Source organism: Globicephala melas, chromosome 19, assembly GCF_963455315.2.
Source record: "Globicephala melas chromosome 19, mGloMel1.2, whole genome shotgun sequence".
Lineage (NCBI taxonomy): Eukaryota > Metazoa > Chordata > Mammalia > Artiodactyla > Delphinidae > Globicephala > Globicephala melas.
Window position 1 is genome coordinate 46,079,937 of NC_083332.1, and position 7,066 is coordinate 46,087,002.

A 7,066-nucleotide genomic window follows, 5' to 3' on the forward strand; every position below is an offset into this window, starting at 1 on the left:
TACTTAGAGTGTCTTTGTTTACCCGAGAATCTTGAGCCACACCACATAGTCTAACAGTGTGATTTATGATGGTGATCTGGGGCCATGCAAGAGCAGCTCAACCTCCAGATAAACTGAAGACTAAACATCAGCCATGTAGGCAATCAATTGTGTCTAGGTGACTGAACCCCAATAAAATCTGTGGATATCAAGTGTTGGGTGAGATTTTCTGGCTGGCAATACTCCAAGAGTACTGTCACACATCATTGCTGGGAGAAGTTAGTGCTTTACATGACTCCCCTGGAAAGGACAACTGGATGCTTTGTGCATGGAATCTTCCTCGAGTTCCCACATTCCACTTCACCTGGCTGATTTCAGTTTATATCCTTTCACTGTAATAAACCATAACCATGAGTATAACTGCTTTCAGTGAGTTCTATGAGTCCTTCTAGAGAATGATCAAACCTGAAGGTAGTCATGGTGACTCCCAAACTTGCAGTTGGTGTCATAATGTTGGTGATCTTGGAGACCCCTGAACTTTGTAGTTGGTGTCAGAAGTGAGAGTGATGTGGAGACTCCCTAAGTCCACAGAAGCCATTGGAGTGGGTTGGATTTCTGCTTTAGGAAGATGACATTGACTGCTGTGTTAGGAGGCTACTGCAATAGTCTAGATAAGAGATGATGGAGGCTTAACCTGGATGACAGCAGTGGAGGTGGTGAGAAGTTAGATAAGGCACACATTTTGTCAGTAAAAATGACAATACTTATTGATGAATGAACTATCATATTGTTTGTCACAGACAAGTGTCTATGACTAGCAGATAAATCCCACCATTAAATGACAACATTTTAGGCTGCATGATGGAAAGACTTTCTGAGAAATCTAGAAAACCCTTCTTGAATTTTTCAAGCCCTTTGAGCTCATTGTCTCCTTAGGACTATACCTTAAAACATGTTTAATACCATACTAATAGTGTTCAAAACCTTCCAGTATTAATTCTCTTTGTGTGTAATTCAAAGATGTGTAGTTTAGAAAAAATTGGCAACTACGTGTGTTTTATATACCGAGTGTGCATTTGGAAGTAGGTACTTTCTTTAAGATTGTTATGCTATTGTGTCATGCCTTGTGTCTCAGGGCATTCAAGAATTTCATGAAACTTTCTTTTATTCTTTTGTATTGAGCAAAAATGAGTGCTAACATTGAAGAAATGTGCTCATTGTCTAGCACTGGGTCTGGCACATGAAAGGTACTAGATAAGTATTGGCAGGAGGGAAGAATGAATATAAGTCATTTGAGTCTTGACATCACCCTAATGACAAGCACATGGAGAACTCAAAAGTCGTTCAGTGTTTAGGTTTTGGGGCAAACAGGTGTCCTGACTGCTACAATCTATCCCCTGGGTAAGACTCTAAAATTTGGCTCAATTGAGAAGGAATATGAATATGAATAACACCCACTCTACTATTAGTCCAAATCCATTGCCTTTTTTGGATGAAAACATTATTTTGCTTACTTACTATACTTTCATTGAATTCCTGCTGGATACCAAACACTAGGCTGGCCCTGGGGATTATAAAAGCAAAGAAGACATGATCCTTACCCTCAATAATATCATGTTCTCAGTGAGCAAACTTCCTTAGGGGGATAAGGAGAGGAGGAGAATGGGATTCATTTTCTGGAGGACAAGACGTTTCCTTGGGTGTTGAGGCCCAGGTGGCATGCCTAGAGGACAAAACTGAAAGCAGGAGGCAAATATCCTGGATTATCTTTTCTCTTTTCCATGACTCACTTCTATCAATACATTGGGTAAATAAGCAGGATCAAACATTCAAGGCAACAAGCTGTCATTTCTTTTGTAGTAGAAGACAAATTTCATACTACTACTTTTGAGCAGGTAAAAAATTTCCCTGACCATTCTCTATGAATCTTTGGTTTTTTTGCTCTATCTTGCTCTGGGCCCTGGGAAGTTAATGCTTCAGAACTCCATTGTCCAGGCCCCCTTGCTCAAATTCTGTAGGGGCTTTAACAAGGGAAAAAAAACCAAAAAACAAAAACACACACACACACAATGAAACAGCCCTCACATAGTTTTTAATCTATAGGGAGATAAAGCAAATTCTTGAAGAAACATATGAAGAGAATAATGCAAGTTAAATACGAAGTGCTCTAAGGGGAGAGGAAGTTCCAGGGAGGCTCAAATCATGTCTACTGTGTGCAGGGGTGGGTGCTGGGACATGAGGGGGAGGATTAGGAAGGATGACAGGCTGTAATCGGCTTATATTTCGTCTCTGCAGGCTATCGTTATGTTTTCAGGAATTTTGCCTGTGGGTTAATGTCACCTTATTAGGTTGAAATCACCCACTGTGAGAGTATTTACACCACAGAAATTGGCAAACTCTACAACTCAGGGCTCCCTCCACCCAGAGGTGATTATTAAACACTCATTAGCATTCCACTGTATGTGGAGAAACCGTGGCTCTGAGAGGGACCTGGGATGTGAAAGGGAAAACTCTCTAGGTAGGGAACCTAGCTCAAGTCTAGGCAGGGAAGTAAGAAAGGACACATTGTGTGTGCGTGTGTGTGTGTGTGTGTGTGTGTGTGTGTGTACAGCAATGTAAAGATCAGCATGACTGAGGGGTAGGAGAAACATTAGGGGAGTGTTAAAAATGAGGCTGAGAAGTAGATTAGGGTCTTGAATCTCACAATATTCAGCTAAAGGACTTTTTACTTCACTTGATAGATAGTAAAGAGCCTTGGAAGGTTTTGGAGCATGAGAGTAAGACAGAGATGATGCTGTACAGGTTGTTTGATTGTCATCCAAGATTAAGGTTACACAGTCCTTTGAAACTTAACCTCAGGTCCTTCATGTGCAATGTTTCCAAATCTTATAGCTGCCACTTTCACAATTTCTATTCCTTCCATCCCCTCATTTCCATTGTCAGTGGGAAGCTGGGAAGCAGACCTTGGGGTACAGAAATAAGCTTTCTGTTTTTAGAAGGCCTTTTCCACATCAAGATTACATTTTTGGCATTTGTAGGGGTGTACAATCTGAGGTAAGAGGTCTAATTTAATTCCCTGCCCATGGTTAGCTAGTGGTTTCAATTTATTGACTAGTTCATCCTTTCCTCACTGATTTTGAAGGTCAGGATACATATAGATGATAAAGGTTAAGATCAAAACTGATATCATCACGCTGCCTGATGCTTTTCCCAATGAGTTCTAATTATTCTAACATCTCTAACATGATCTAAAACTCTTTTCTTTAACTGCAGAGTTTTCTAACATGTCATTTCAATGGGCTTACTTTAATTTGGCTTCTCCCAGAAGCTGAATCTGAGGCACAGTAGGGCATTAGGGAAGTGAAAAAAGGAAGGGAAGGTAGCCAATAAACATTTCTTTGTGATGCAAGTTACCATTGTAGGTAATTAGTTTTGGTCTTAGTCTGTATAATAAAAATTGTAGTTACTAACACTTATGTAGTACTTATTATGTACTAGGTACTGTTCTAAATCTTTTACAAATCTTAACTCATTTATTCTTCATAACAACTTCCTAATTTCTCCATTTTGTGGATGAGGAAGCTGAGGCAGGGAGAGATGAAGTCTGTGATCAGGGCCACATAGCTGATAAGTGGCAGATCCTGGAATTTGCAGGACTTTAATAGACTACAGGACTGATTATCCAGGGAAAAGTATTCTTTACAGTGAAGTGGGTAAAAAGCTAGGGCTTCTGAAATGACATCAGTGGTGACAATTGGTGCAAAGTATTGCTTTTGTCCGTAAGTAGTTAAATATTTGTGAAAACCCAGGCCTGACCCTTAGATATGCCATTCTAATTTGAAACAGAGTAGTCAATAATTTCCCAAAGAAAGCTGTTTAAAAAAAATACTGATTAGAGAGTCCATTTGAATGATACTGAAATGCATTTGTTAAACTGCTGTGTGTAAAATAAGGAATGAAGGAAAACACAAAAATCTTTTGTTTTTGCTGGCATTGGTTTATATATCAAACCACTTCCCCCATCACTGTATCAAAAATCAAAATGGAGAAAACATTTTTATCTTTCTTTTTTTATTAAAAATACTGTTAGGACTCTAATGTTGTCAGAATATGTTTAATTTTTAATTTGCATTTCATTTATCTATCCCATTGATGTAATTGGTGCTCACTCACCCCAGGATACAGGTTAATAACCTCCTAACCTAAGAAAAAAAGAATGATAAAAAGAACACCCCATGGTTTAGGTTACCATTTAAGTCACTGTCTCTTTTTCAAAAATAACCTATTTCTTGCCCTTTCTGCCCATACCATTTTGCACTTTCCAAAGCTCTATTGGCCATTAAAAAATTAATTACTTCAAGGCATTATTTTCAAAAGAATTATAAATAAATTACTTTAAAACCTTGGTTTACACCATAATGGTAAGAAGATATATTTCATGTATCTGTATTAAAATTACTGCATTGTTGTTTGTGATTTGCAGTATACACTAAGGTATTTTTCTTATTCATATCTTAAGAGCAGTGTTAATGTGCTTCTGAAGCACATAAGCCAGTTAATCTTGTAGAAAGTTATATAAAGACAATAACAGAGTTTTAAGAAATGTGCAAATGTTGTAGGTCAAAAAGTATGCCAAACCAATGTAGCTCCCCTCATTAAGTGTTATAAATAAAAATTTTAGTGTAAAAGCTAACATTTGTGTGTCAGCAGCACTTAGCACAGTGCTTTGCACATTGTAGCATCAAATAAAAGCTTTTTGAATGAATGGATGGATATGTGGTAGTTAATTTTATGTGTCAATTTTGCTAGGCTGTGGTACAAAGATATTTGGTCAAACATTATTCTAGATGTTTATGTAAAGGTATTTTTAAGATGAGATTAACATTTAAATCACTAGACTTTGAGTAAAGCAGATTACCCTCCATAATATGGGTGGGCCTCATCCAATCAGTTGAAAGCTTTAGTAGAAAAGGACTGAGTTCCCTTGAGAAGAAGAAATTCTGCCTCTGGACTTGAGATGAAATAGGAACTTCTTGAGTCTCTTATCTGTTACCCTGCCTTGCAGATTGGGGATTTGTCAGCCTGTATAATCAAATGAACCAATTCCTTAAAATCTGTCTATCTATCTACAAACACACACACATACACATGTCCTGTTGGTTCCTTTTCTCCGGACAACCCTGAGTAATACTGGATGGAAACCATTAGATAAATACATTAAGATATGTGCAATCATATTAGAGTTGTGAAGGTAAAAAATGTATGCTCCCAAAGTCTTGTGTTGAGATGAACATCAACTTGGTTATTACCACTGACATTTTTTGAAATGAATGTGCCTGTGGTGAAATTTTTTTTCATTTCTTTATCAAAGCCTGCTGATACTCTTCTTCTTCCTTTTCCTCTCCAGAGACCCTTTGGGTTTACACTGACTTGTCTTTTTAAAGGTGTTGGTGTTCACCCTCCTATCAGAATTTGATTTGAGTCTAAGGACATAGGAATTTCTCTCAGCATTGGGTACATTCTTTCCCTGGGTTTTTCATTGAGTAGGATTGGATACTTTGGAGAAATCATTTAGCCTCAGTCCTGTTAAATGATGATCTCTAAAATGTGTTAAAGCTTTAGAAGTTGACAATACCACTAATTTATTCAATTATCTTTAAAGAGGAATTACTAGGTCTTTGTGGAACGCAGCTTACTTAACACTTAATTTATTTGTGAAAACTATCACGGCAACAGTAATTCTTTTGGCATTTGTTACTTTGTGTTCTAGCTGTCTGTGTGGGATTATAAATTAGACAAATAGAGAAAGTGAAATGAATCTTGTGTCCATTTAACAGGCATCCATGATTATACAATAAGGGAATGTAGATGGCACAATAACAGAATTGTGCCCACTAGAGGACAGAAACACAGAAAGCAGCCTTGTGGGAATTGTAGAACAACATTCAGGAGAGATACTTCACTGGTATTACTGCCCATGTGCCACTCACCCAAACCCACTGTAAGGCAAGGATGTAGGTACAGGTAAGGGTGTACATTTAGGGCCAGTCATTGTGTATACTTTACATGGTATGTTATGTAACTTTATTTTTAAAATTTAAAAAACTTTACGATATATTGGGCAAATCCAAAGGAATCTTTGTTCAGGGGATTTCCTTTTAGTCCAGTAAAGCTTGATCTATATAGATTAGTGTTCCATTGGATGAGTAATTAATAAGGATATTAATTAAAGCGTTGATGAAAAGGTCCTTTTCCATATACTACTGTGGTTTCCTGTGCCTAATTTGATTAAATGTTTCATGGAGGTGAAACCTTCCCATTGGGAGTTATACATGTTAACTTAATTCTTTGAGCTAGTTGTTTCTCCTGATGTGACATCTTTACAGTGTTCTCTCAGTTGAGGGATTATTGATCAGTTTGCCAGCATTATAGATTTTCATTCAGCAACAGTGCATCCAAAACAAATGCAGAGTGGTCTTTTACAGAAATGCCTGTCCCATAAAAATTTTAAGAACTGGAGCAATGACTATCTGTTTTGATTATTTTAAGTGCTGTCGTTTTTGGCAGTCTGGTACAGGAGATGACCTCTTTGAGCCCTTTTCAGTAGTGTGATTTTAAGATTTGTTGCTGGAAAAACTTACCAAATCTCTTGCAGAAATAGATCAACAAGGGACTCATAAGTATTCGTTGTTTTACGTTTGAGAGTCTTTCGCTGCTCTGAGGATAAAGACTGGCTCATTGCTGGGGATTAAAGGGTTTCAAGGCAGGCCAAATGATAACCAGCTGGCTTAAAGTAAAGTTTATATTCTAAGCCTTTGTTTTATACCCCCCAAAGATTTTATGTTTACAAAAGCATTCAGAATGAATTTGCCATTAGTGCATGTTGGTATCCTCTTAAGTCTTATCACATAGGAAACTGGAGAGGAAGTTTAGGAAGACAAAAGGAAGGAGGTATAACATAGGAAATGTGAATGAGAATCGAAGAAATTTTACAGGACTGAAAACAATTGTGGACCTAATGTGTTTGGAAACACTGGAGGCTAGTGAAAATTCCACTTTTTCAGTAACCTAAACAAAAATTAGAGAT